Below are 14,468 nucleotides of genomic sequence, written 5' to 3' on the forward strand. Positions count from 1 at the left end.
TCACGCGCTTGCGGCTCGTGCTCGCCGAAGGTAGAAGCTGGACAGGTTGGGGATGGATAGGACGGCTGTGTTATTGGGCTGGTTGTTGGGTTGGCTAGGTGTAGAATCTCATTCTACACATAAGGTGTAGAATAGCGTTGTCGTGTGTGTATTTATATATTAAATAGATGGTCAATTATAAATTACAGTAGAGAATAAGTAGGCAAACAATAAAGATTAAGATTCAACTATGGTTGGTTGGTTCAACACATAAATATCTCACTTAACAAGTATCCCTAAGCAAATTTTCAAATGATAAGTTATAGTTACGAGAGAGTAGTAATGGATTACAAATATGAAAGAGTGTATTATCAGATATTAGTCTTTCGATGTCTAATCGGATAACTAATCATGATTAGTTGATGACTAATCGGATAACTTGCAATCTAGTCGAGCTAATCGAATCGTTGGTATAATTGGTACCAAGGAACCGATAAGGGTGAGTCGGACGATATGATAATAACATTGTTTCTTAATTTCTTCAGGTTAATGATATTCAAATTATGTGGTTATACGTGTTTCCTCGTTTATACACAATGGACACTACTAGAAAAATGACTTTGGGTACCGGTTGAAAGTGCCCTTTGATACCGGCCCCGAAAGCGGTACCAAAGGCTCGAGCCTTTGGTACCGGGTAAAACAACCGGTACCTATGGTCAAAATATTCATGCGTACCGGGTAAAACAACCGGTACCTATGGCCAAAATATTCACGCAAAATATCCTTTGGCTGGGATTCGAACCCGCGACCTCTAGCCTCGCGCGTTGCTACTTTACCATCTCACCTAAGCAGCAATTCTGATTGCGAATGAGACATTTTCCTTTTGAAGTAACTTATGGAGAGCCTAAGGTACCGGTTGGTAACACCAACCGGTACCTAAGGCTGGTCTATTGGTATCGGTTGATGGTACCACCCGGTACTAATGTAAAAGTTACCACCCGGTACCTATGGAGAGCCTTAGGTACCGATTGGTACCTAAGACTCATTCATAGATTCCATCCACCCCAAAAGTACCGGTACGAAGATGAACCGGTGCCTAGCATAGGCACCGGTTCATCTTCGTACCGGTACTTTTGGGGTGGACCTAAGACTTGTTTTCTAGTAGTAGGATATACACCAATGGACTTTTTTTTTTCTATATCCTAGCAATAAAATCACAGTGCACACGCGTAACAATCAACATAAATGCCAGATACAAGTACAATGGACACAGTTGTTTCGTGTCTATTCCATGATTTCCATCACACCGAGCATAAGAAATTTCGTCAAAACTTACACTACTACAGAAAAGGTTTTCAAGGGCAGGTAGAATACCATTTGTAGGGACGGGCGCGCCACCCGTAGCTGTCTTCCACAGTTAGAAATCAAGTTTTCTAGAAACGGGTAAAAGGCCCGCCCCTGAAAATCAATTTCTAGGAGCGGACCATGGCACGATCCGCTCCTAGAGATGTATTTGTAGGAACGGACCACCCAACGACCCGCCCCTAGAGATAGATTAAAAAATTTAAAAAAAGTGCCGCCGAGCGCCGCTTGCTCTCGCGGGCCGCTTCCGCCGGCCGCCGCGCCACTCGGTGCTGCCGGCCGCCGCCCAGGCGGCACGCCGTTCCCGCCGCGCAGGCTGCCGCCACTTCCGCCGGCCGCCGCGCCGCTCGCTGCCACCGGCCACCGCTTCCGTCGGTGGACGCCGCTCCCGCTTGGTCACCGCCTGGCCGTCGGGAGGCCGCCCGCCGCGCGTTTTGCCGTCCTCGCGCCGCCACTGGCCGCTGCCTCCGCGTGACACGCGTCGCGTGCCGCCGCTGGCCGCCGCCTCGGCCAGCCGCGCGCCGCTGGACGCACGCGCTGCCGCTGGCCGCTGCCGCCGCGCTGGATCTGGCCGCCGTGCGCCGCTAGCGTGGATCTGGCCGCCGCCCGCCGCGCGCCGCTAGCCGCCGTGAGCATGGCCGCCGCCCGCCGTGCCGCCACACCGCTTCATCACGAACGTGGAACACGCCGCCCTTGTTCCGCGCGCCGCCGTTGAGCTCCGCGGCTGCAGGCGCCGCCGTCGAGTCCCGCGGCCACGGCGGCGCTGCCGAGGTGGGGAGGAAGCGCGTATGAGGAGATGGGGAGAAGAGAGAGAGCTGCAGCGCATGTGCTGCCGCAGAGTCAGAGATGAGGGAGAAAGACTCGTTTATTTACCCACGTCAGCTTTTCAATTTTTTTAGGGCCGGGTCACGCGGTCGCCCGCCCCTGGAAATAGTGCTCCATTTTAGGGGTGGGTGACGGCATCGTCCGCCCCTACAAAAGTATTTCTAGGGGCGGGCCAACTGCTACAGTACCATCGCATATTTTGTAGGAGCGGGTTACTTTTTGATCCGCCCCTAGAAAAAAAATCGAGGCGTTCTTACAAATCGTTTTTTAGTAGTGTTATTACATGTGCAACAGCTTACATAGTGCTACTTCTTGGTGCTTATATAAAAGGTACAATCATATGAGCTGATCAGGATGGCTTTGACAATGTATGGCATGGCTTGTGAGGCTTAGGCACTAGGGGGTGGTACAAAAGGGCCTAGAAATTTCATGAGTAGGAGAATATGTGTGATGAGCTCCGATCCCCACCCATGCTTAGATGCTCGTAATGGAAAGCAGCCCCGCAACGAGGTGCAGTGAAGAAAAGCATCTCCGACCACACGGAAGCGATAAGGTCCCAACGCTCAGTATCATCGTCAATGCTAATTAGCTCCTGGGCCACCTCGCACGCACGGGGCAACACTGGAGAATTAAGATCTTGAGCGCTCTGCGAGAGTTTATGCAGATGACAAGTGTCAGCAGCACTATCATTGTTGACTGATTCTTCATGCTTCTCGGTATCAAGTGCCGACTGATCCCGCTGTTCATCTTTCTTGTTGCCTTGAAAAGACTTCATGACTGCTGCCCGCTCTGGAGAATCAAGCTCTTGGGCGTTCTGCAGGAGTTTCTGTTTAAATCTATCAGCAGCAGCAGCCTTATCGGCATCAACCGCAGGCGCTGCCAGATCTTCCTGTTCGTCATTCTGCTTCTTGGCTTGAAAAAGCTTAATCACTGCTGCTTTCTCTTGTAGAGTAGTAACCTGTTGACCTTGTTGATCTTGACCTGACAACAATGTGCTAACTTCATCATGAGCTTTCTCATGTACATACTGGGAGTTGGTAGTAAGCATCACACCAGACTTGAAGACAAGGTACATGATATAATTTGATATCTCTCTGCTCATGCGCCTATGCTTCTTCATTTCATTAGAGTCAGTGCTATCATTGTCCTCAAAGTAGTAGCATATGTCTGTTGCAACGTGCCAGATGAGCACGCATGTCGGGAAATCAACATCGCTGCGGATGGTCTTGACTAGTGCTTTCCTTAGCCTTTCAAAATCTGGACCTTGGTGTTTGTCCATACAATCCTTAAGGGCCAGCCCACCATGGGAGCTAGCAATGCTCCATTTCTTTCTTGTTCCCAAGACTAACAAATTGTCAAGGATGAACTCCTTGATGGGTGTGCAATCCTTTGTGATGGGTGTGTGTGTTAACTCAAGTAAGTCGAAACCCCAGGTGCCCAAGTGCCTACCGATCCACTGGCGTATAGATGCCATGCCTGCAGTGTCTTGTGCGACGTGCCTCTTGATCATGCTATATTGCGCCAACTCTTCGGACCACTGCTTCTTGCTCCATGCTGCAGGTAGCGGAATGTACTTGGAAACAATGGAGATGGTGGCGAAGGACACATCAAGGACTATTGCTCCTACAAGCAATGTGTAGGACACAGCGATAACAGCTCTAGATTGTAGTTGGTCTTGGTCCCCCTTTTCGGCGGCCCAGAAGAGCACCAGCGCTATCGGGGTTGAAACATACTGAAAGAGGTCATACAACAGGAAGGGAGCATAACACATACAACAAAGCGCACAGCAAACAACCACTGTGCAGGGTTCCTGATTGCATACGCATTTTCTTATGAAAGAATGAGAACTAGTACCGACGAAGGGTTTCTGAAGTGGGTTTTTTGTGTAGAGGCCTTGGTAAAAATCTACCAGAATTGCTCCCACTTGCTCATAGACATTGCACCGTTCTGAATTGGACCGAAACCTCTCAAGCATGCCGGGTAGATGATCTTCAGCAAATGAAACAATCCTTGCACTACTGAGGGGAGCATCGGCCGTCAGTGTAACAGCTCTATGTTTGTTAACAAGTTAAACATGGCATCATGTGCATCATTAAGCTTTAAACACAATTAGCTCACACTTAAGGAGAGAATTAAACCTTGGGCTAGTCCACTGTTTTTGGTAGTGGCGGACAGTCCGCCCCTATACGTCGGACGGTCCGCTGTTATGCCACGTGGCCGACCATAGTTAACCACGGACACATCGACTTCACTGCCACGTCACCCATCCGCGGACGGTCCGCTCCTCACTTGTGGACGGTCTGCCAGTGCATCTCTGGTGCGTGTCATGCGCGCAGAGTCTGGGCGCCACGTCCCACCCTCGGACCCCACTCGTCAGCCCGACCCCTCTTCACCCGGGAACCATCTCCCAGCCCTCTCTCTCTCTCTCCCTCCCACTCTCCCCAAACACTTCTCTCTCTAGCAAAGCCATGGAGGAGCTCCCCTTCCTCCTCTCTTGCCATTGAAGCCCTACCTCGCCGGAGCATCGACGGAGAACGCCAAGAAACGACGCCGACGAGCTACACCGCCGCGATCTCCTCTTCTTCCTTGGGGAGGAGCATTCCCCAACGAGTTCTTCTTCTACTCCATCTCCTCCCTCAAGCTCCAAGCAAAGAGGATGACCCCGAGCTACCCCAAGCCTTCCCCGTCACCTTGAAGCCCTTGCCGGTATCCTACTCGACGCCGGTGAGTGTTTCCTCCCCCGATCCATTCCCCATTGCCCTAGGATGCGAGGCTAAGAACTCACCTAGAGCCCAATCACCATTGTTGACCTAGAGCTTTGAGATCTTAATGCATGTGTGGTTTAGCTACCAAAGGGAACTCCCTAGGCTCCCAGGAACCTCTAGGATCAAACCCCACCCCAAACCGTGGCCGGAATCGCCGGCGGCAAACTCGCCGGTGAGCCTCGGCCGAGTCGCGGACGGTCCGCCCGACATGGCCGGACGGTCCGCCAGATCCTCCCAAATCAACAGAGCCTCTGCACGATTCCTAGCCTTTCAAAATTTGAGAGGCGGATGGTCCGCTTAACTTACATGGGCGGTCCGCGATTTAGTCAGAGAGCATGTTTTCACCCAACACGGTCCGCACCTGACCGGCGGACGGTCCGCCAAATGGTCCGCCGTTTAGAGCCGGACAGTCCGCTTCTCCCAAGCCGGACGGTCCGCATTTAGTTGTTCCTTACCCTTACACTTAGCTATGATTAATCCACATATGTACTACATGTCTAGCCCTTTTATCATAGTTTTGCAATGTTAAATCGTACCTTCTCATACCATTTGCATACCATGTCAATCATTCATGGCATATTTTTTTATCATGCATCATTGCACTCGTGTAGAGACCGTGACGCCGGAGCAAGAGGAGCTTGAACCGGAGATCATTGGAGACTCTACTCCCGTCGAGACTCAAGGCAGGCCCCTAAGCATTTCTTACACCCTATTTTGGATCAATGAAGTATATGTGTCTTGTTTGCGCATGAGTTACTATATATTACTATATATATATATATATATCATTGATTGCGTAGAACCTATTTGATGCATTATCAACCTTGATTAGGATATCATCCTTAGATGAGTATGCTTGAATAGGTGTCACAAACTATATGCTGAGCCATGCTTAGCTACGGTACAAGATGAGAGGTGGCAAGGTCACCATCACTCATGAGCTATAGGATGTTTGATTAATTTATATGATTAGTCCAGAATGGATAAAAGTTGAGCAAATATGAAAGATGATTCGGACTTGGGCAAGGATGATAGGGCCATGTTGGGATGGAGCTCACATGGGTAGTCTTGCTTGAGTTGATTAAGGACCGATGCATAATTGCTTGGATACTTGAGCACCTTTCCGTACAAACCACATACTTTATAATGGGACGGTAAGCCAATTAGCATGAGTCACACCTTGCCTTGATCGGATTCGGTGCGAGTTGTGATGGAGTGTGATCGGCGGGTCCGGTGCAATTGTCCTTCTCGACTGTTCGCTCAAAGCGGGTTATGTTTGTGTGAAAGGTTGAGGCATGAATCAACACTTATCCTTGGCCGTGGGTATGGTCGTTGGTCTTGTTCTCATGTGGAAAAAGTTGTACACCCCTGCAGGGTTTTTGATCTATTGCAATAGCCACGCTCTCGGACATTGAGCACGCTCTTGTACTTTGACTTTAACGTAGAGTTATCGAGGAAGTTCATGGAAGATTTAGCTTATGATTTATGATCACTTTACTTATGTAATTGTTTGATGCATGCTTTAGAGATCATAGATGCTCTGTCATTTGCTTATTACAACTTGATCAAAGTTAGATGCTTTTATGCAAAAGTTAAATACCACACCCTATCCTTGCTACTAACAAAATGCATTGTCCTTGAGGTCGGGATAGTATATACCCATATTGGATAAGCCCTGCGAGTACCTTTTGTACTCATGGTGCTATCGTTAAAGTTGTTGCAGGTAATCCGCAGTCGGAGGCCGTCTTTGGGTACTTCTACCCCGCGGACGGAGGTGCGGGTGAGGAGTAGATGGCCGGTGGCTATGAGAAGGGCACTATCGGCATATAGTGTTAACCTTCTTATTTTGTACTATGTTTGGAATGAGCGCAACGTAGAACTTTCCGCTGCAAAAACTCCGAAACTTGATGTCCTTGTACTTGAACCTCTTTATGTAATCTAAACTCTATGTACGGTTGTGCTTGTGTGACGATGTCTACATATTGTGCAAGTGGAGTGTGTTTAAATCCTGGGCGGTGCTCATGACACATTCCAAGGATTACCGGGGTTGGCCCTTTTTAATCTAGTTGATCAATGGACGATAACTTGATTAAACGGGATCAACTTGCGCTGGTTCCTCACAGCGTGGCATCAGAGATAAGGTTGCATTCCATGCATGGTTATCACTAAAATTTTGTTGTGAGGCACATTTAGGAACCAAATGGTGATCACTAATAATCAATTGTTTGTAAAATTTTGCTTTTCTTAAGGCTATATGCTTCTATTGTATATATATCTCTTATATTCCATAGAGCTACTTTTCTTACCTTGAGGGCTGCACATTAGTTATTATAAATATGTTCACTAACTCATCTTGTCTTACCCATGATAGATGAACGAGAACTTGGGCCGATTGGTCATGGTGACTCGGGCCGAGGAGGCGGAAGGCTTTCCTCCACTCCTTGCCGAGATGCTTTGGAGAGGCAACTTCTCGCGGAGGCCGGAGTATTCGATCTTTGCGAGGGGACTTGGGCCGGGCATGGTGGACTATGTTGCCACCGTGTTCATCCCAAGACGCTTTGTTGAAGGGGTCACGGAAGCTCACAATATTTCAGCTCATGGAACTTCAATTGAGATGGCAATCCAAGAAGTGGTGTACAAGGCCATGGCAATTCTCCGCCAAGAAGTGATCGAGTTGGAGCGTAACCCATTCACTCACTTCCCAATTCAAGGACCATTGCAAGGTGTGAATGTGTTTGAGATGGGAATGGGAGGTGCTAGCTTGTATGAAAGGCTGTAAGGATCACCGGGGTGTCCGACCCTAGAGGGGGAGGGGGTGAATAGGGTCGCTAATCGCTTTCTATCCTAGGGCTCAATCTATTTGCATGAGATAAACCTAACACGTCCTACACATGCTAGTTATGACTAAGGTTTATCTATGCTACTCTCTACTTACCCCTAAAAGACTTGCAACCTATAGCCAATCCTAATCAAACTAACTAGGAAAGTAAAGGCACGCAAGAAAGAGTAAATGTGGAAATGTAATACGGTAAGTAAAGAGGTAAGGAAGAGAATATGCAAACTCCCGTGAAGACACCAAGACACACGATTTAACGTGGTTCGGTTAGGACACCAAGTCCCTCCCTACGTCCATGGCCACTTGTCCAACACGAACAAGTGTGATGCCGAGTCTCTCCACTTGATCACCGTCTTGCATTCGCCACCAAGGCTCCCGGCAAGCAAAAGCTAAGTGACCCCAAGTCACCAAGACAAGGCCACCGCCACCGTCTCTCTCGAAGCGTCACCCATGGCACCGTCTTCACTATCGGAGGTTCTCACCAAGAGGGGTCTCCTTCCCCGCACAAAGTGTCGTTGCCACTCCACACCAAGTCGGAGGGTCACACGACGAGTACAATGATTGCTTGCCGCAGCAAGGCTTCTCTCAAGGGAGCTCTCGCAAGAACTAATCCCTATTACAAGCACTAAGCACTCTCACAAGTGTGCTTAAGCCTCTATGATGTACAATGATGCTCTATGGTGGTTGGAGGTGTTCTTCAAGTGTAGTAGGCTTCAGCAACTCCAGCACACTCCAGCAACATCAAATGACCCGGCCTTGGGGGTATATATAACCCACACACCCCAAAAGAACAGTTGGGAAAGGCTAACAAAATTCCTTAACACCGGTTAAACCGACGCTCCAGTTTTGTCAATACCGGATCAACCGGTGAGTGTACTTTCCCTTCTTCTAGCCGTTACTGTCTTCCAACGGCTACTTGATCAATCGACCGATGCTCTTGAAATCACCGTCGGTTTAACCGGTGAGTGCAAGCTCAGAAACCCCCGAAAAATGGTGTCTCTGGACAACTGCACCGCCGCTCAATTTTTAGCATCGTCGGTTTAACCGGTGCTAAACCCTAGCCTCAGCCTCTGGGTCCATTACACCGACGCCTTCATTTTTCCCGTCGTCGGTTCAACCGGTGCACTCTGCTGACTTGGTCTCCACTGAGCCCATTGCACCGGTGAGTACAATTTTCCTATCGTCGGTTTAACCGGTGATAGTAAATTGTCTCTATTTTGATCTTTCTGACTTGGATTTCTTCACGGTCTCTTCGATTCTTATCCTTTGGACCGAAGAGGTTTCAGGGTGCTGCCCTGAGACCCGCGAATGGTCATCTTAATAATCATATTAGTCCAAGTGTTGTGTTGTCTATATCAATCACCAAAATATTATATTGAAATATGGCATGAGAGGCCATTTTCGCTACAAAGGCGTATGTCCGAGTTGGTGGCGGCACAAGACCGAAGCCTCCGTTGCATCCGAGCGGAGTTAAGGGAGACAAGACGTTGCTTCAATGAATTGCAACGCACCGTGGATATGTATGTTCGCATGGGCCGTGTACCTCAAGATGTGTTGTATGGACCCAATGATTACACCCCACATGAGGCGGCACCATTGGAGCTTCGCTTTTCTCTAGTCCAAGGCATATATCTTCCTCAACATGTGGTGGGGCAAGCACGTATGTCCAATGGGCTGCGTGTGCGCCGCTTTGCCCCCACAACTTTGACTAGAGAGATCATCTTTGGTGGTGAACATGCACCCCTCACTCACCCGGAGAACCCCGAAGACACCGGATCCCCTCAATATCACCTTCTTGATGACTTCCCACCATACTTCGTGAGAGGTCCCTATGGTCCCTTCTAAATATTTATGTAAACCTATGGCGGTTATGAGACTCCTCGAGCTATGTGACTCGTTGTAATGTACCGCCTATTTTATGTAATCGAATAGTTAATTGGTGAGACCGTGTGAGACACTAGTTAGCTATATGCCTATGTAATGTACTACTATATATTATCTATGTGGACCTCCGTTATGTTAGTTGTGTGCCATGTTATTTGTGCGTATGGCTGAGACATGTCATCATTTATCATCATTCATGCATGTTTCTTTTAAGAATATGGGGGGTACTAGATATATGATTATGGTTACATCCTATGGGTGATTCATAGTGCTGTCCAAAATTCTTTAGTCTCATTGTTCCTTGATCCATCCTATCTATGATGTCAAATTTTATTCTCACACATTTGTGGTTGGTATCTTACATAGTTGTGCAATTTTCTTTGTGCAATTGTACTATATCAATTTTCCTTTCTCCCGGTCGCTAACTTCCTTTGTGGTTGGCGGCAGGATGGTCGAAAACTCTGGTGCTGGTGGTGATAATGGCGAACCACCGCTCCCTCCTCCTCCTCCTCCTTTTGCACCCAACCCTTGTGGAGATCCTTAGAAGGTCGGAGGAGAGCCGACAAACGCAAAATCAGATTATGCAAGCCATTGTGCAGCACTTGGGTGGGCAGGGATATGGTGGACAACGCCATGGTCATTCCGCTTTCATGGCCACCGACCCTCCTATCTTTCGTGGATCAAAGGAGCCTTTGGATGCTGATTTTTGGCTGCATGCCATAGAGCAAAAATTTGGTCTTATTCAGTGCAATGATCAAGAGAAGGTCAATTATGCGGCTCATCAACTTCGTGATGCCGCAGGAGCTTGGTGGCATGGATATATGGCACAAGTTGGAGAAGGTCACCAAGTGACTTGGGCTGAATTTCGTGAAGCTTTTCCAGCATATCACATTCCCAAGAGTGTGCTCAATATCAAGAGGGATGAGTTCCGCAGATTGCGCCAAGGCAACAAGCCCGTGATGGAGTATGTCAACACCTTCAATTATCTTGCCCAATATGCCTTGGAAGATGTCAACACGGATGAGCAGAAGCAAGATCATTTCATGAATGGGCTGTCTTTGAAGCTACAATCTCATCTTTCCACCACGGATTTTCAGGATTTCAATGACATGGTTAGCAAGGCGATCAAGGCCGAGTACAAGATGAATGCATTTGAGAATGAGAACCGTAAGATTGATATGGAGAACCGCAAGCGGGCTGCCTCTTCTTCAACCGGTGGTAACTCGCAATGCCCCTGCACGGGACTTCCTCCTCCACCCCGTGCGCCGGGTTTTGGTGCTCCTCAACCCATGTGGATGGCACGCCGTCCTCCGACTCCCCAAGGTCAACCTCCTCGTGCTCCGGGGCAGCCGGGAGGCGGTGGTGGAAATACCTCTCGTGGGCCATGCTTCAATTGTGGCGGGCAAGGCCACATCTCTCGTGAGTGTCCCTCTCCAAGAAAGGGTGGAGCCGGCAATGGTCCAAACCCACCAACTCCTCCTCGCCAAGATGGGAGGAATGGTCAAAATTCCAAACGTGGCAAGTTGAATCATATCACGGCGGAAGAAGCTAGTGAGGACATGCATGTTCTTGTTGGTATGGTTTCTATCAATTCTAAACCCACTCGAGCATTATTTGATTCCGGTGCATCTCATTCCTTCATGAGTAAAATTTTTGCCATAGAACATAATTTTCCTATCCGGGTAGTACCTACTCCATTTATCATTGATGCTCCCGGAGCAACATTAGTTTCTAAAGAAGTGGTCAATTTAGCTCAACTTAAAGTTTCAGGACTGAAATTCATAGTAAGCCTTGTGGTCATTGATCTAGAAGAATTGGATGTCATTATTGGGATGAATTGGATGACTAAACATGATGGGGTTAGTCGGTGCAATCCTCGCTCTATTGAACTTAGGCACCCTTCCGGAGTGCGAGTTAATCTCTATCTTCATGAGAAATTGGGCTCTCAACTTCATGCTCTCAATGCCACCATTGTGCCGGAGTTAGAGGCAATTCTGGTGGTGTGCGAATTTCCGGATGTTTTTCCCGAAGAATTGCAGGGGATGCCTCCCGACCGGGAAGTCGAGTTTGTTATTGAGCTACTCCCTGGAACGGCCCCGGTATCTAAAAGACCATATCGTATGCCTCCCAATGAGCTAGCTGAATTGAAGAAGCAATTGCATATTCTTCTTGACAAGGGATTTATTCATCCGAGCTCCTCACCTTGGGGATGCCCGGTTCTATTTGTCTCAAAGAAAGATGGTAGCCTAAGGATGTGTGTGGACTACCGACCGTTGAATGAAGTGACCGTGAAAAACAAATATCCTCTTCCTAGGATTGACATCTTATTTGATCAATTAGTGGGTGCCAAATTCTTTTTCAAGATTGATCTTCGCTTGGGATATCATCAAATTAAAATTCAAGTGGAGGATATTCCCAAGACGGCTTTCTCTACTCGATATGGGCTTTATGAGTACACGGTTATGTCATTTGGGTTAACCAATGCCCCGGCATATTTCATGTATCTCATGAATTCTATCTTTTTCGAAGAGCTTGATGTCTTTGTGGTGATTTTCATCGATGACATTCTTATCTTCTCCAAGACCGAGGAAGAGCATGCCGAGCATATTCGCATTGTTCTTCAAAAGCTTCGTGATCATCGTCTCTATGCCAAGTTTAGCAAGTGTGAATTTTGGCTCAAGTAAGTGGCTTTTCTTGGGCATATTCTTTCGGAAAATGGTGTAGCTGTGGATCCAAGCAAGGTGAAGGATGTGCTCGATTGGAAGCAACCTCAAAATGTTAGTGAGATCCGGAGTTTTCTTGGGCTTGCGGGTTATTACCATAGGTTCATTGAAAATTTCTCCAAAATTTCTAAGCCTATGACCGTATTGACAAAGAAAGGTGTAGAGTTTAAGTGGACCGATGCTTGTGAGAATGCATTTCAAATCCTCAAGACCAAACTCACTATCACTCCGGTTCTTGCTCAACCGGACATCACTAAGGGATTCGATGTGTATTGTGATGCATCTAGGATTGGACTTGGTTGTGTTCTTATGCAAGAAGGCCGAGTCATTACTTATGCTTCACGTCAATTGAAGCGTCATGAAGAAAATTATCCTACCCATGATCTTGAGTTAGCAGCGGTTGTTCATGCTCTCAAGATATGGCGTCATTATCTTCTAGGAAATTCTTGCAATATCTACACCTATCATCAAAGTCTCAAGTATATTTTTACTCAAGCAGAACTCAATATGAGGCAAAGAAGGTGGTTGGAATTGATCAAAGATTACAAACTAGAAGTTCACTATCATCTCGGCAAGGCCAACGTGGTTGCCGATGCTTTGAACCGAAAGGTCCAATGCCATTGCTTGCGCACTCGATCCGGAGTCAACACTCTTTGTGAAGATTTTCGGAGGCTAAATCTCTCTATGGTGGAGCATGGGTCACTTGCTTCTTTAGTTATCACCTCCAATCTTATTGATGAAATCAAGAAAGCTCAACTTGAAGACAAGGGCATGATGAAGCTCAGAGCTAGAATTAATGAAGACAAGCTCAAGTGTTTCAAGATTGATGATCAAGGAATCCTTTGGTTTGGGAAACGTTTGGTAGTTCCCAAGAATTTTGAGCTTAGAAAGAAAATTCTTGATGAAGCTCATGAATCTCAATTTTCCATCCATCCCGGTAGCAACAAGATGTACCAAGACGTGAAGAAGAAATTTTGGTGGACTCGCATGAAGAGGGAGATTATAAGATATGTAGCCGAATGTGACGTTTGCCAAAGAGTGAAGGCCGAACATCTCAAGCCGGCCGGAACTCTCCAACCTCTTCCTGTTCCTTCTTGGAAGTGGGAGAATATATCCATGGATTTTATTACCGGCCTTCCTCGTACTCTCCATGGGTACAATTCTATTTGGGTCATTATGGATCGACTCACAAAATCTGCTCACTTCCTTCCGGTCAAAGCCAACTACTCTGTTGAGAAATATGCCGAGCTTTACCTCACCAAGATCATTTGTCTTCATGGAGTTCCTAAATCCATAGTGTCCGATAGAGGTCCCCAATTCACCGCTCAATTTTGGAAAAGTCTCCATGATGCTATGGGCACCGATCTCACCTTTAGCACTGCTTATCATCCTCAAACCGGTGGACAAACCGAGCGAGTCAATCAAATTCTTGAAGATATGCTCAGATCGTGTGCAATCATTTATGGGAAAGGCTGGGATGAATGCCTACCCTTTGCTGAATTTTCCTACAACAATAGTTATCAAGCAAGTATTGGGATGTCCCCATTTGAAGCCTTGTATGGGCGGAGTTGTAGAACTCCTCTCAATTGGTCGGAATCCGGAGAGCGAGTGTACTTTGGCTCGGATATTGTTATGGAGGCCGAAGAGAAGGTGAAGACCATTCAAGAACGGCTACGGGCGGCTCAATCTCGCCAAAAGCAATATGCCGACCGTGGAAGGAGGGAGCTACATTTTAAAGTTGGTGATCATATCTATCTCAAGGTTACCCCTTTCAAAGGCACACAACGATTTCAAGAAAAAGGCAAGCTTGCTCCTCGCTATGTTGGTCCATTCTGGATTTTGGAAAAACGTGGGGCTGTCGCCTATCAATTGGAGTTGCCAAAATCTCTATCAACTATTCATAATGTGTTTCATGTCTCTCAATTGAGGAAATGCCTAAGAGTTCCTATAGAAGCCACCAATTATGAAGATCTTGATATCCAACCGAATCTTTCTTACAAAAAGCATCCTATTCGAATTCTTGATCAAGCGGAACGCAAGACTAGAAACAAAACCACCAAATTTGTGAAAGTCCAATGGAGTCGCCATTCCGAG

This window comes from Panicum virgatum, chromosome 1N, assembly GCF_016808335.1.
Source record: "Panicum virgatum strain AP13 chromosome 1N, P.virgatum_v5, whole genome shotgun sequence".
NCBI classification, from domain to species: Eukaryota; Viridiplantae; Streptophyta; class Magnoliopsida; order Poales; family Poaceae; genus Panicum; species Panicum virgatum.